This window comes from Budorcas taxicolor, chromosome 8, assembly GCF_023091745.1.
Source record: "Budorcas taxicolor isolate Tak-1 chromosome 8, Takin1.1, whole genome shotgun sequence".
Classification (NCBI taxonomy): Eukaryota; Metazoa; Chordata; class Mammalia; order Artiodactyla; family Bovidae; genus Budorcas; species Budorcas taxicolor.
The window spans coordinates 14664101-14680629 of NC_068917.1; the positions used below are offsets into that span (position 1 = coordinate 14664101).

Here is a 16529-nt window from a genome sequence, read left to right on the forward strand (position 1 = left end):
ACCCTGAGCTTTCAGTTCCTCGAAGTAGGACAGCTGGGTGGAAGGATCCGATAGCTCCATTCGGATACACATCACCAGGCCGCCAGGGAAAGGCTGTACCAATTTTATGACCCTTCTCTGAAGCAGAGTAAAAACAAAAGTGCCTAAACCAGGGAACATAATTTGTCTGTATCTTTTCCAAATTGAGAGATTAAAAAGTTAATCTTGGGCATTTGTCTAACGGCAAGTAAAGGTGAGTACTTTTCCATCCTTCTCTTAGACATCTGAATTTCTTCTGTAAGCTCCCTGTCTGCCAGAAAGGCCAAACTGAGTGACGCTGAGATGGCCTCTGGTGACCAAATGTTCTCATACCTGAAGGCACTTTGCTGAGTTATTCCTGTGGATGAGACTCAGCTCTGTAATTCGGGAGAGGCAAGGACTTGCCTCTTGGCCTCTATCTGATCTCGAGACCTGCAAGATTCCCCTTTACAAGAAGGGAGCCCTGACAACCTGATGCATAACCTGACCCCACACTCAGGTGCACTGTGCACCTCGCTGGTTAGAGCCGCGCAAGTGACCGATTCCTGACAGCGTGGGCAAAATCTCTACTGGGATCAGTGAACTCTGCTACCTGTTACCCAGACCATTTTCAAGCCCAGGCAGCAGTCTTACTAATGGCTTTTGTGAGGGAGACTGAGTAGCTTATGGGCAGTACACTGCTAAACCATCGCTCTTGCTAGAAGACTGTCGTTGTAGTTGTTTAGGTGCTAAGTCATGTCTCTCTGTGACCCCATGGACTGCAGCACACCTTCACTATCCTTCACTTCCCTGTAAAGGACTGTCTCCCAGAGTCTGCTCAAACTCATGTCCATTGAGTCAATGATGCCATCCAACTATCTCATCCTTTGTTGCCCTCTTCTACTGCCCTCAGTCTTTTCTAGCAGCAGGGTCTTTCCCAGTGAGTCAGCTCTTCATATCATGTGGCCAAAGTATTGGAGCTTCAGCTTTAGCATCGGTCCTTCCAATGAATATTCAGGGTTGATTTCCTTTAGGATTGACTGATTTGATCTCGTTGAGTCTAAGGGACTCTCAAGAGTCTTCTCTAGCACCACAGTTAGAAAGCATCAGTTCTTTGGTGCTCAGCCTTCTTTATGGTTGTCCAACTCTCACATCCATACATGACTACTGGAAAAACCACAGCTTTGACCAGAAGGACCTTCATCGGCAAACTGATGTCTCTGCTTTTTTTTTTTTTTTTTTTTTAAAGATTTACTTACTTGGCTGTGGTGGGCCTTTGCTGCTGCACAGGCTTTCTAGTTGCTGAGAGCGGGGACTACTTTTCAGTTGCAGTGCCTGGGCCTCTCCCTGTGGGGGCCTCTCCTGCTGCAGAGCACAGGCTCTAGGGTGTGCAGGCTACAGCAGTCGTGGTGGACGGGCTCTAGAATGCTGGCATGTGAGATCTTCCCAGGCTAGGGATTGAAACGGTGTCCTGTGCATTGCAAGGTGGATTCTCAACCACTGGACCACCAGGGAAGCCTTGTCTCTGCTTTAGGTCTACGCTGTCTAGGTTTGTCACAAACCTAGACACTTGCTCCTTTTATTTCAAGGAGCAAGTGTCTTTTAATTTCATTCCTGCAGTCATCATCTGCAGTGAGTCTGGAGCCCAAGAAAGCAGTCTGTCACTGTTTCCATTGTTTCCCCAACTATTTGCCATGAAGTGCTAGGACTGGATGCCATGACCTTAGTTTTTCCAATGTTGAGTTTTAAGGCAGTATTTTCACTCTCCTTTTCCACCCTCATCAAGAGGTTCTTTAGTTCTTTTTCACTTTCTGCCATAAAGGTGGTGTTATCTGCATATTTGAGGTTATTGATATTTCTCCCAGCAATCTTGATTCCAGCTTGAGCTTCATCCAGCCTGGAATTTCGCAATATACTCTGCAAAGAAGTTAAATAAGCAGGGTGAAAATATACAGCCTTGACGTACTCCTTTCCCATTTTGAACCAGTTCATTGTTCCATGTCCCGTTCTAACTGTTGCTTCCTAACTTGCATACAGGTTTTGCAGGAAGCAGGTAAGGTGGTCTGGTATTCCTACCTCTTTAAGAATTTTCCAGTTTGTTGTGATCCACACAGTGAAAGGCTTTAGCATTGTCAACGAACCAGATGTTTTTCTGGAATTTCCTTGCTTTTTCTATGATCCAACGGATGTTGGCAATTTGATCTCTGGTTCCTCTGCCTTTTCTAAATCCAGTTTGTATATCTAAGTTCTTGGTTCACATTCTACTGAAGTCTGGCTTGAAGGATTTAAGCATTACCTTGCTAGCACGTGAAATGAGTGCAACTGTTCTGGTAGTTTGAACATTCTTTGGCATTCTTTGCCCTTCTTTGGGATTGGAATGAAAACTAACCTCTTCCAGTCCTGTGGCCACTGCTGAGTGTTCCAAATTTGCTGGCATATTGAGTGCAGCACTTTCACAGCATCATCTTTCAGGATCTGAAATAGCTCAACTGGAATTCCATCACCTCTACTAGCTTTGTTCGTAGCGATGCTTTCTAAGGCCCACTTGACTTCACATTCTAAGATGTCTGGCTCTAGGTGAGTGATCACACCATCATGGTTATCTGTGTCATTAAGACTTGTTTTGTACAATTCTTCTGTATTCTTGCCACCTCTTCTTAATATCTTCTGCTTCTGTTAGGTCCATACCGTTTCTGTCCTTTATTGAAGGACAGAAGACTGCCTGGGACCACATACCAGCTGACAGTGATGGTATCTGTTTGGCACAGTCAGATTTGTAGAGATGTTTGCAATAGGTGAATGATTTTAGCTAAATGCCAACGATAAAATAAGATTCACCTTTTCAGGTCTCTTTCCAGGCTTTGGAGATATAATTCTAATTACATTTAGCTGCTTCTACTGTCACAGTTGAATCCTCTTAGGTTATTTTGTGATAGAGAAAGAAGCATGGATGTGAACGACCCCTATGACCAACCACAGGATTCCCAGGTACCAGCAGGAAGGAGCAGAAGAAAGCTGTAACCCAGGCAGCAGAACTCCTGTCAGTAGTGGGTGGGGTGTCTCTTGTGCCATCCAAACACTTTATGTAGGAAGAGATGGGAAGCTGGGGACAGACAGGTATACACTGTGTATTTAAAATGGATAACCAACAAGGGCCTACTGTAGAGCACAGGGAACTCTGCTCGATGTTATGTGGCAGTCTGGATGGGAGGGGAGTTGTGGGGAGAATGGATACATGTATGCGTATGGTTGAGTCCCTTTGCTGTTCAAATGAAGCTACCACAACACTGTTAATAGGCTATACCCTAGCACAAAATTAAAAATTAAAAAAAATTAAAAAACAACAACTATATCTGGGGAGAAAAGGGTTTGGGGTGGGGTGGAGACTGTGCATATCAGTTCCCTGCAAAGTTTCTATAGTTTGAAAGGCTTTCAGGTGATTCACTGAGAACCTCTGTGCTATGGTCTAAAGTACAGACAATACGCCCTCTGAATTACTTATTGAGCACATCTAAAACACACAGAGTGGATTTTTTAAATCTGTGCAAACATCAGAAAGAGGTTTATTCTGTAATTCATACGGTTTATTCACCTTGCTTCTCACAGTTTCCTAAATATACCCTTCCTGATTTTTCCTAGCTTGCAATCCAAAGTAACAACATCACTGCATCTTTTAGAGTTTACTTCAGTTCACTCTCAAGATTAGCTGTGCTTCCTTTTCTTCTGTTTAAAGAGAAATTAATTGGTCCTGCTCCCAAACTGACTGCTGTGTATCTAAACATCATGCTACTTATAAACAGCTTTTTGTCAAAAGTGAGATTCCAAGGATGTCTATGTAAATATAAACACGATTGAGGTCAGAACCATTCAGGCCAGCAAACCACCCTGCTGGTCAACTTGGTTCTTTTACAAACGAGAGAGCTAGAAATGTTTATTTTTTTTTGCTTTATTTGATGCAGATGCATCTGGGAAGCTGAAATAGCTAAATATCTCTGAATATTCCCAGCATGTGTGTGTTAGTCACTCAGTTTTTGTCCGACTCTTAGCGACCCCGGGAACAGTAGCTGGCTAGGCTCCTCTGTCCGTGGAATTCTCTAGGCAAGACTACTGAAGTGGGTTGCCATTCCCTTCTCCATGGGATCTTCTCAACCCAGGGATCAAACCCAGGTCTCCTGTGTTGCAGGCAGATTCTTTACTGTCTGAGCTACCAAGGAAGCCCAATTTTCAGAGACCAAATCATTTCTTTGATCTTCCTAGCTGTTCATAAAAGTACTTGGGAAAAAAAAAAACAAAAAATAATACAAAAATCTCTTAAATGTGATACTTGCAACCAAAAGAATTTTAAAGGAGAAGTCATAAGTGCAATTATCTATTTTGGCAGAGAATGGGGGAAAAAAAAGGCAGTGCTGTTGTATGAAAAATGGGGCAAGAAAGGATGGTCATGTCCTAGGTCTCGAGTGGCCAAGTGAGGGCCCTTGGCTTTGTGCAGGAAAGAATTCAAGGTGAGCGGTAAAGTGAAAATGGGTTTATTTAGAGAGACCCACACTCTGTCCACAGATAGAGTGTGGGCCATCTCCGATGGTGAGAGGTGGCCCTAGGGCATGGGGTCCTCTTGGAAAGTTAGACCAGACCCCGAGTGTAGGGGTGGTTAGTTTCTATGGGCTGGGGAATTTCACTGGATACTGAGGAGGAGGAATATTCTAGCTATCTTGGTGAGGGGGTGGGGATTTCCAGGAACTGGGGCAACTCCTGCTTTTTGACTTTCTATGGTTGGCCCTATAACTGTCATTGCACCTGTGAGACATTTAGCATATGCTAATTACAGGGCTTCCCTGGTGGCTCAGATGGTAAAGAATCTGCCTACAATGCAGGAGACCTGCATTCAATTCCTGGGTCAGGAAGACTCCTGGGGAAGGGAATGGCAACCCACTCTGGTATTCTTACTGGCGAATTCCAGGGACAGAGGAGCCTGGCGGGCTATAGTCCATGAGATCCCAGAGTCAGACATGACAGCATTAATGTGTTACAGCGAGTGTACAATGAGGCTCAAGGTCTGTGGGAAACTGAGTCTCCTGCCATCTTGAACCTAGTGGTTTCTACCCAGCTTCTGTCATATCCTCAGAATATGTTCTTCTTTCAAAGGTTGCACCCTGTCCTCTTCCCTCCTGTCTCAGTGCAGAAGGAGGGTCTTGGAGAAGGAATGACTTTGTAAGAATATTAGCAAATCCATCAGCACATTTTTCTCGGGCACTGATTAATGCAAGGTGCACTTTACACCACAGAAATTAATGAGACTCTGCCTTCAGAAAGCTTTGCAGTCACACAATAACTTGTCACTCTGGGTTACAATTTTAACTTATCACAAGTTAACTTATTACAATTTTAACTAACTCTTTTGTCTCATCCTGGACCACTGGCCAGAGTGCTCCACATATATTCCTAGAGTTTTTAAAAGAGCTGTAACAGTTTTTGAAGGATTTAGTTTCATTCGATGGAGAAGGAAATGGCAACTCACTCCAGTACTCTTGCCTGGAGAATCCCAGGGACAGAGGAGCCAGGTGGGCTGCCGTCTATGGGGTCGCACAGAGTCGGACACAAATGAAGCGACTTAGTAGCAGCAGCAGTTTCATTCGAAATAAGCCACAGAACCTTTCTAGGCCTCAGTTTCCCAGTCTGTAACACAGGGCTACTTGATGATCTAAAAAGTCCTTTCTGGGTGAAAAAGATTCTATAATTCATTCATTCATTTGTTCAATGTATCTTTAGATTAACCATGTAATATGTCTTAGGCACTCAGGAACAAAATTGACAAAGCTCCCTCATGGTGCTTCCATTTCAGTAAGGGGAGACTAAACAAATAAATACAGAAACAGAACGTCAGGCTGTGACTGGTTCCATGGATAAAGCAGGACCAGGCGGTAGGGCATGTTCTGTGAAGCGTTATCAGGAGATCAAGGAAGACCTCACTGACATGGAGCCACTTGAGAAAAACTGTGGAGGAAGTGAGGGGAATCTGGAGGAGGGGTCAGATCACATGCGAAGGCCCCGAGGTGGGTCTGAGGCAAGGCAGAAGGGGTGAGCGAGGGCAGGAAAGGAGAAGACTGAGGTTGGGTGTAGCAGAGCCCGTCACTGTAGGAACTCGGACTAAGGGCCAACCACAAAGTGCGCTCCTAACTTTAGAAGTGGTTTAAACTGTACATTTCCAACACCAGAATTTAGGTTTGGTAAGATACTAACTCATAATATGAAAACATCTGATTGTCATTTAAGAAGTAGCTACTTCCTGAAATCTAACCTTTCTGTTCCTCCAAACTTCATTAAGTCACATTGGAAATTTTCAGGATGTATCATAGAAGTGATCATGACTCACTCAGCAGATGTGCACAGCCACAGCCAAAGGCAGTGGTCAGAATTTGGGTGGATCATAGCCCTGTGACCACGGCACTGTCTGAACAAGCCCCCCTCGCCTCTTTGAGGCTCAGTGCCCAAGATGGCACATCACCACATGCAATTCCCAACACAGAAAGCTTGCCTGACACATCTTTTAAGCTCATTTAAAGTTAACTACAGTAGCACAAACCCCAAAGAGCAGAAATAGTTATTTTTATTTTCTGGTATCACTACGAGCTAATATAGATAGGTTCACAAGAAAGTCTTGGTGAACTTCACATTTATTATTCTGGAGATGCACTGAGGAAGGCAAGTCACTGTGGGGTCATGGAACATTTGTCCAGAGAATAAAGGAAGAAGCAGGGCAGGGAGGGGTCTTCCTTGGTGGTCCAATGGCTGAGTCTGTGCTCCCAGTGCAGAGGGCTCCATTTCCATCCCTGGTCAGGGGACTAGATCACAGGTCACAACTAAGACCCAGTTCAGCCAAATAAATAAATAAATAAACAAATAACTTTTAAAAAAGGAAGCAGCAGCAGCAGCAAGGGCAGGACCCATCAGAACTAGGCATCTTAACTAGCCTGCTCTGGCCCTCATCCTCTTCTCTTTGAGGCCAGTCCTCTTTAAGGCTGCCCTTCTTAAACTGTGGTTCCCTACCCTGCAGCAACCCACCATCACCAGTAGGGTTTCCAAAACGACACCTGCAGAGACCCCAGTCAAGCCGTGATATATCTGAGTCCCAAGGGCAAGGGAAGCGACGTGAGTCCCTCGAGCTCCTACCTCACTTAGTAGTTCCTTGGTAATGAACTTCTCTAACTCGAATTTTAGAAATTAGAAAGAGTGTCACCACAAAAGGGTTGTGCATCAGGATGCCAGAGGTCACTCCGGGCAGCATTTCTCTCCATGAATTCACCGAGGTTCTGAGGTGATCTGCCCCCACCCACTTCAGCACTGCGGGGATCCAACAGTGATGACTCATGCTGGTCAATTTCTCAGAAGTTTGAGCTATAAACCCACATTTCTTGGTTTTCCAGAAGAAAGGCAGCAGCAGGGAGGACCTGATGCTACTGTTTTTTTTTTCCCCACAGTCAGGTGGTTAGGAGTGGGAAAGCAGCTGCCAGATAGCAGGAGTGCTGAAAGGGAACTCAAAGTCAAGTGCATCTGCCCTTAAGCCCAGCTCTTGAGCAATAATGCTGTAATCCCATCTCAGTGGCCCACAGGGCCACGCAGCATCCACATGCAATGGCCACTTCACTGGGTCAAAGATGGGACAAGTATGAGAGCAGCATTTGACTATGACGCATCTGGTTTCTGAGCTGCTGGTCTGTCCAAGAAAAGGGACTATTGCAGATTCAGTTTTACATTCGACCGTGAAAGACACTGGTTTGACATTGATGGGATAAAGACATAGTGCTCCCCCCGCCTCCCCGCCATCTTCAGTTACACAGACTGGTCAGGAGGTTATGACACGATCAAGCAGTCCATCCCGCAGCAGTGGTGGATGCAGGCCGATAAAGGGAACTCCATGGGGGATTCCCTGGCGGCCCAGTGGTTAGGGCTCCACACTTCCACTATAGCGGGCATGGGTTCAATCCCTGGTCAGGGAACTAAGATCCCACATGCCTCACAATGCTGCCAAAGACAAACAGACAAAAGAAGCATCGAAGGAGAGCACCTGATCCAGTATGGGAAGGGGTCAGGAAGGCCTCTGGGGACAGGTGACACCATGCAGGAGTCTTGGAGAACTACACTGAGGGAGGGAGTCAGGGAAAAAATATTCCGGGCAGAGAAGACAGCACATGTGAAGGTATGGAAGTGAGACCCCGTGGATGTCACAGAGCTGTTCCATGCGTCTGAAGGGGAGGTTCATGATGGCGGAGCTCAGAGGAGAGGGGAAGGGTGGGGCCCGTATCACGAGGGACCTTGAAGAAAGGTGCAGAAAGACTTGAAGGGAGACATGTTAAAAGGTTCTTAGCTGAAATCTTCAAGGCCTGATTGGATATTATACATCCCTCTGGTAGAGGTGGCTTCCCAGGTGGCGCTCATGATAAAGAACCCACCTTCCAATGCAGGAGACATAAAGAGACGTGGGTTGGATCTCTGGGTTGGGAAGATCCCCTGGAGGAGGGTATGGCAACCCACTCCAGTATTCTAGCCTGGAAAGCCCCATGGACAGAGGAGCTCAGTGGTCTACAGTCCATAGGTTGCACAGAGTACGACACGATGGAAGCGACTTAGCATGCAGGCACGCTGGTTGAGATAGGAGCTGACTTGGGGGAAGGATGCTAGACTGGCATCAGGGAGGCAGGTTATGGTGCTGTTGTGGTCATCAAGTCAGAAGTGGGGGGCAGGGCAACAGATCCCGGGGGCAGCTAAGAAAGGAGAATGGGCTGAGGGTGGGGGAGAAAGAGGGATCTCGGATGGCTCCGTGTTCCCCATCTGCGCAACGTGGCAGAGCCAGTGACCATGACAAACACCTGGGTACTGCTTTCAGACGGAGAATTTGCCTTGAAGAGGAACGGCAGGCAGCAGCACACATGGGCCTGGAGCTCAGGAGGTCTGGGCTAAGAGAAGTGTCGACAGGCCTCTGCTATGAGTGCTACATCACTCCATGGCACTGCAGCCAGCTGACGTGAGCTGAGCCCCTGTGGAGTGCCCGACACTTCGTCCACAGCATCTAATATGGTCCCTCAACAACTGTGACATAGGGATCACCCCCCAGCTGCACAGATGAGAAGACTGAGGATCGCAGACGATACGTATTGATAACCTGTCAACACCCCATGGCTGGAAAGTGGCCAGTTTGTGTTTTGTTTTTAGTTGCTCAGTCGTGTCCGACTCTGCAACCCCATAGTCTATAGCCCGCCAGGTGCCTCTGTCCATGGGATTTTCCAGGTGAGAATACTGGAGTGGGTTGCCCATCCCTTCCCCCGAGGATCTTCCCAACCCAGGGATCGAACTCGTGTCTCCTGCATTGGCAGGCAGGCTCTTTACCACTAAGCCACCAGTGGCCAACTCCCTTGCCCTATGCGTTTCCAAACAAGCAGAGAATCTTATAGTTACTCCTCATCCAAAAACCTACATTAACCAAATAGATTTAAAAAGTTAAATCTCACTTTTTAAAACAATCTTCCAACTCTAAAGTACATATGTGAGGACTAGATAATTTGGATAATTTGAGGTAGTCATGTCCGACTCTTTGTGGACTATAGCCCACCAGGCTCCTCTGTCCATGGGATTCTCCAGGCAAGAATACTGGAGTGGGTTGCCATTCCCTTCTCCAGGGCATCTTCCTGACTCAAGTATCAAACCATGGTCTCTTGCATTGAAGGCAGATTCCTTACCATCTGAGCTACAAGGGAAGCCAATAGAGTAGGGAGGACTAGATAGCTGCCCTCTAATTGCCCCTAAAATACCCTTGATTTCAGTATAAATTTGTATAGATGTATATTTCAGTATAATTACATATAGTAATCATACATATAGATTAAATTACATATAGTATATGTAATTTCAGTACAGATGGCTTCTGAAGTAGGGGTTGATGTAAAAAATCCATTATCAGGCATCACCAGCCTTAAAATGTAACTGATTCCTTATCTGAGCAGATAAGGTTTTATGAAACATAACAATTCTTATTGTTTTGGCTGTGCCACAAGGCTTGTGAGATCTGAATTCCCTGACCAGGGATAGGATCCGTGCTCCCTGCAGCAGAAGCTCAAGTCCTAACTGCTGGACTGCTGGGGCAGGCCCAGCATAACACAGCAAGTGCTGGTTTTGATGCTACCACTATTACACAACTGTCCTGAGTATGTCTGTGTAGTTCTCGCATGTAACCAACTGTCCACAATGATTCGTTCACTTCTCTTCACAACCAAAAGTTCAAACCTGGTAAGTCTGTAGCAGAACTCTTTCTTAGACTGACATGCCTCCTTCATGAGCTAAGCCACAATGTGTACTTTGCTTTGTAAGTTTACAGTGATGATCATGAAAGGATGATGAGGTTGAAGAATAATGAAATGCTCCATCCGTGTCAGTTTGAGCAAGAGCCCAGGCAATTCACACAGTTCAAAGATGGGTTTCCTCAAAGTTCTGAAGTCACAGACACAGAAATGAGAGAGAAGCCCACTAGCACTCATACAGAGCAGCCTTGCCAATTCATCAGAAAGTAGATCAACTTCTACAACCTGAGGAATTTGGGAAGTGATTGGTTCAGAGTGTGCTATCTCTTTGGTAGTTTTATGCATCAGGATATACACACTGACTTCAAGAATCTGGTCTGGCTCCCAAATCCATATCATGTTTAGAGAGTTTCCTGGCTTTGCATGTTCTCCATAGCCAATCCCAGAGAAGGGGGCGACAGAGGACGAGACGGTTGGGTGGCATCGCTGACCCAATGGACATGAGTTTGAGCAAGCTCTGGGAGACAGCGAAGGACAGGGAAGCCAGGCATGCCGCAGTTCATGGGGTCAAAAAGAGTCAGACACGACTTAGCAACTGAACATCCTGGCTTCAAGAACCTGGTCTGGCTCCCCAGTACACGTCATGTTTGGAGAGTTTGTCTTTGGATGTTCCCGATATTCAATCCCAAAGCCCTTTGGTTTCCAATCTACTCTTAAAATCAGACTCTGCCACTTTCTGTCATAGACAAGATTCACTCTAGCTGTCTAAACCTATTTACTTTTTGCAGATTTAAGGTAACATTACCTGACTGCACTGCTCTGCCCAGCTCACAAGGGCCACTGTGATTATTAAAGGAGGCACTAGATGAAAAGATGATGAATACTGGAAATGACTCTACACCCAGGAGCCACCAGTATTCATGACATTGATTGTTATCAACTTACTTCATGGGGCGTGTGGACCCTACATGTAGTCTATTTCTTTTACTGAAGATTTAAGCCTACATCTTACAACATGATAGATATTCTAAAAGAGGGTCACTGTTTCCTTCTGAGGAAAAAAAAGCACTCCAGAATCAGAGAGGGCTTCCAGATACATGTGAAAAAATGACAACAGACCAGAAAGATAATTTCCTCAAAAAAAGTTGCCTTTTTTATGTTGGCTCAAATTGGAGATTCTTTTTGTTGCAGTTCTTTAAAAATTATGTGGATGAGATAAAACATTTGTGGTCCTAAACAATATGGGAAAAATTTCCCTTGAACATGATGCATTTCTCTTGTAACCAAAAATGTTCTCCAGTGAACTTGAGTTAAATTAATTTAGCACCTATTTCTTGAGCCTCTTTTCTGCACAAAGTATTGCTTCCCTGGTAGCTCAGTTGGTAAAGAATCCACCTGCAATGCAGGAGACCCCGGTTTGATTTCTGGGTTGGGAAGATCCCCTGGAGAAGGGATAGGCTACCCACTCCAGTATTCTTGCCTGGAGAATCCCCATAGACAAATGAGCCTGGCGGGCTACAGTCCATGGGGTCACAGTCGGATACGACCGAGCCACTAAGCACAAGCAGCACAGGAGAAAGGGAGAAAGGAAAACCTTGCTTTACTTGAATATTACAAAGATGATGACCTGGCTAAGGAGACTGAAATAAGCTTGCTGTTTGCAAAAGGTCATAGAGAGGCCAGAGGAAAGAGACAGCTGTGACTAGGGGAGGTGAGAAAGCCTTAACAGAGCAGAACTGGGAGACAGGAAGAAGAAAGGCCAAGAGGCAAGCAAACGCAGAGGCAGAGAAGCGGGACCACATAGCAAGTGTGTGAAGCCCACTCCAGGGGTTCAGTCACGCTGACTGCAGGGCACAAGACTTTAAGATTTTGCTACAGCAGTCAGCACATGCTTGGTACTAAAAAGACACAACAAAGAATACTTTTTTCATTAGTTTACACAGTTGAACATAAAGATGTTAATGTTCATAACTGTTGAAGCTAGGGATTTATAGTCTCCATTTCTTTGTATGTCTGAAGTTTTCCATTAAAAATGGCTAAAAAAAATTAATGAAGGCCAGTGAGTCTGGGGAGGTAGTCAGCTGATGGCTTCTCGGGTGATGGTGCAAATCCAATAAGAACTGTCTAACCTCTGGGTCACTTGGAAGGAGAGGGCAGGGCTGACTGGAAGGAGAGATTGGAGCTGATCTCACAGGGGGAAGTAGACACCGCACAATGTGACTGAGGGCTGTTTTTGTTTCCCCCGAGTTGCTTTCCACACACTTCTTTCTCCACTTCCCACTGGGAGGAAGGGAGTAGCAAGGGTCTGCTACTGGCCAGGTTGTATGGTCCATCTAAGCAAAACAAAGGCAATTATGTTGTCCTCTGTATACAAGTAACTGTAGGGGCTATTTCTGGTCATATCAAGTTTAATACTTGTTTAGTGGTTGCTAGCAACTATTAATCGGAGGAGGCAATGGCACCCCACTCCAGTGCCATTCTTGCCTGGAGAATCCCAGGGACTGGGGAGCCTGGTTGGCTGCCGTCTATGGGGTCGCACAGAGTCGGACACGACTGAAGCGACTTAGCAGCAGCAGCAGCAGCAGCAGCAGCAGCAGCAGCAGCAACTATTAATATGCAAAGTGAAGATAAATAAAAATCTACTGTACCCCACCACCAAGAGAAAGCCACTTGGCATGTAGGCATATCCTTTGCCCCACTTGGTGCGTGGGCACATCAGAACGTACATGAACATGCTTTCTCTTCTCATAACTTTCTCACAGAGAAACAGTCTTGGGTATCACATTTTTAAAATTTTAAAACTGTACTTTATGACATTTCATGAAATAGCACTTTACAACAGCAGTTTAAGGGGGGTGTGATGATCCACTGAAGAACAGTCTGATCTGGTGGCTTCTAACCTTACATCAAACTATACTGTTCAAGAATGTTTTGATCTCAGAGGATTCTCTCTTAGCATCATTTTGACTTAATATATATATACTAGTATCACAGATACTAGCTTAGAAATGTGATGTAATAAAGTAATTTGTTTTCTTGGGAGAGATGGAGTAGTGGTAACATTCTTATCAGAGAAATAATCCTATCTTCTTTGAAAAAGTGTATGTTGTTGGGATTTCAGTTTTTGTTTTCAGGTTGTAAAAGCAATACAGGAATGCTGCTAAACAGGCGGTCATATGGTATCACAAAGAGTAACAAGGAGAAGGTTCCTGCCTTTTTTCTGACTCCATTGCCCAGAACTGACTGTTAATGGTTTGGGATGTCTGTCTTCCAAACATTTATAAGGCCAAGGTCTGTGTATGTGTGTCCAGTTGCTAAGTCGTGTCTGATTCTTTGCAACCCCATGGACTGTACCCTGCCAGGCTCTCCTGTCCGTGGGATTCTCCAGGCAGAAATACTGGTGTGGGTTGCCATTTCCTTCTCCAGGGGTCTTCCCGACCTAGCGATAGAACCCTCATCTCCTATATTGGCAGGCAGATTCTTTACCGTTGAGCCGCAACGGTACTCTTATAAGGCTATATATGTACCTAATTTCTATCTGGAACTTGTGCTGACAGAGCAAGAAGCCAAGGAAGAAATCCAATGAGGGGTCCCCAACTACCACACAGCAGCCTGCAGGACACTTGGGTCTGGCAGAGGCTGAGGAAGGGCCACCCACAGGGACAAACACCCCCCAACCCCGAAAGTGGAAAGGGAAAGAGCACCAAGACTGGGAAATCATATTCCAATAAATGCAAGGTTGCACAACCACACACAGAAGTGATCATGGAGGAAAGGGAGGCAATACCATGCCTCCCTGTTCTCTTCGAAATCACTTCCGACCCACTTGGAAGCTCTTGAACAAACTCCTCCACACTTGGTACCGGCTCCCTATGGGCATGTCTCTGAACCCATAGGTCCTGTGTGCCACATCCCCGCTACAATCTGAAGGCATACATAGGCCACCTCTGCAGGCACAGAAATAACCCAAGGCATCTGAGAGCCTTGCCAGTTTTCAGGAGGCGTGCAGGGCTCATTATCTTTTACGTGGGGACACAGTACTTGGGTTTCCAGAGTGAGGTCATCTTGGTTGCAGCTACCAGAGGTTAACCATCCTTCCTTGGGGTGATCTGTGTTCCCATTCAGAGGAAGGATCACAAACAAGAAGCGGGATCCATGACTTGAGCCCCTGAAGCATTTCCTACTCCAGTGGTTCTCAAAGTGTGGTGCAGAGGACTCTAGGGATTCACAAAGTCAAAACCACTTTCGTAATAATACCAAGATGCTATTTGACGCTTTTACTTGCACACGTTCAGGAGTACACAGTGGAGTTTTCCAGAGGTGACATGACATGTAATACCACAACAGACAATGCAGAAGCGAGATATGAGAACCCTAGCTGCCACTTATTAAAACTGACAGGAGATTTGCAAAAATATAATACCATGATACTCTTGTCAGTAACATTCTATTTTGAAAGGTATGGTTATTTTCATAAACACATATCAACATATAATGCATGCATGTCTGTGTGCTCAGTCATATCAGACTCTTTGCTACCCCCATAGACTGTAGCCCATCAGGCTCCTAAGTCCACGGGATTCTCCAGGCAAGGATACTGGAGTGGGTTGCCATTTTCATATCCAGGGGATATTCCCAACCCAGGGATCAAACCCACATCTCTTATGTCTCCTGCACTGGCAGGGGGATTCTTTACCACTATTTTCAAATGAGATACTAACTATATTGAAAAATTCTGTTTTAGTTATACATGATAAATATTGAGACACATAACCCACATAAAAGCTCCTTAATATACTAATTTTTAAGAGTGTATAGGGGAGTTTGAGAACTGCTGAGAGGCTGTTTCCGACTCTCTGCCCCCGTTCCCGCAACACACACACTCACTGACCCACTACTCCTCCCTGGGTCTGTGAGTCTTTAGGATGGACTCTGTCCCCACTGCTGAGAGACTGTTTCCGACTCTCTGCCCCCATCCTCGCAACACACACAGACACACACACACACACAGACACACTCACTCCTCCCTGGGTCTGTGAATCTTCAGGATGGACTGTGTCCCCACCCCTTCCACCGAGGGTCTCTTCCCTCCTCACTCCATTTCCCCCTTACCACCTGGTGTGGACTCCCCGATCTGTCGGAACCCCAGTGGGAAATGTCCCTCCCTCTCCACCCCCAGCTCGACGAGGACTCCCCGGCGAGGCCCGCACACCCTCCTTGGGGGCAGGACTCCCCGGTTCAGTGTGCCGGGACAAGTCGCAGCGCGGATTCTCCCGGCGGCCCCCACAGCCTCGCCGACTCCCGGCTGAGGCCCGCACAAGCTCGGCGCGGACTCTCCCGGCGGCCGGCACAGCCCGGGCGAAGGAGGCCGAGGAGAGCCATTTCCAGTCCCGCCCCGGTGCTCGGCGCGGCGCGGGCTGGGAACAGGGCGGAGGGGTCAGTCCCCAGGAACTAGTCCCGATTCTGCCGGCTGCCTTCCCGCTCCCCCGGGGCGGCCCGGCGCGCTGCAGCCCAGCTCGGGGAGGCGGCCCGGTGTTCCGCCGACCCGCACTCCCCCGCCGGGGCAGGGCGGCCGGCGCTCGGGCCCGGGGACCCGGGTTGGGCCGCGTCGTACTCACCGCGGGGCGCACGGCGGACTCCGACTGGCGCGGGGAACCAGGCTGGGGGCGCTCTCCCGGGCTGAGTCCAGCCGCTGGCGCGGCTCCGCCCCCTGTCGCCGCAGGGCCGCCAGCCGAGGGGCGGGGCCGGGCCGGGGCCTGCGGGCGGGGCGGGGCCTGCGGGCGGGGCGGGGCTTGCGGGTGGGGAGACCTCGCCCGGCGGGGAGCGGGGTAGCTGGGGGTCAGCGGCAGGAAGCCGCCTCCGGACAGGATCCTCCCATGCTGGCCCAGGCCGGGGACACGCTCACTCTTGGGCGTGGAGTGTGACTGCCCAGCTCGCAGGGAGGGAGCTGAAGGGGCAGGTGAGAAATGCAGCTTTTAAAGATGATTTGACCATCACTGTGGAGGCTTCCCTGTCCGACACCCCGGTACGTGGTCACCTCCCCTCTTTCCACTTTGCCCCCCACCCCGCCCCCACCTTAGCGCCTGGCAAATCGAGCCGAGTGACTGCCAGGACTTCAGAGTTTCCATGGTTATGGAGTGCAAAGTTTCAGTGTTTTTTTTTTTTTTTTTTAAATGTCTAGCAACACTTCCTAATGCAGACTGTTCACCTGTCAGAAGTCAGAGAAATGACTGAGTTGACTCA

The 16529-nt window shown here is 47.3% G+C and overlaps 1 protein-coding gene across 1 annotated transcript in view; it reads right to left on the bottom strand.

Moving 5' to 3' along the window:
* The window catches only part of ACO1 (aconitase 1), a 67474-nt gene extending 51492 nt beyond the window's left edge, over window positions 1-15982 (bottom strand). The window contains exon 1 of the mRNA XM_052644478.1: window positions 15905-15982. The gene's annotated coding sequence lies outside the window, so the exon portion shown is untranslated. The remainder of the gene's footprint in view (window positions 1-15904) is intronic.
* Window positions 15983-16529: the final 547 nt, after the last annotated feature.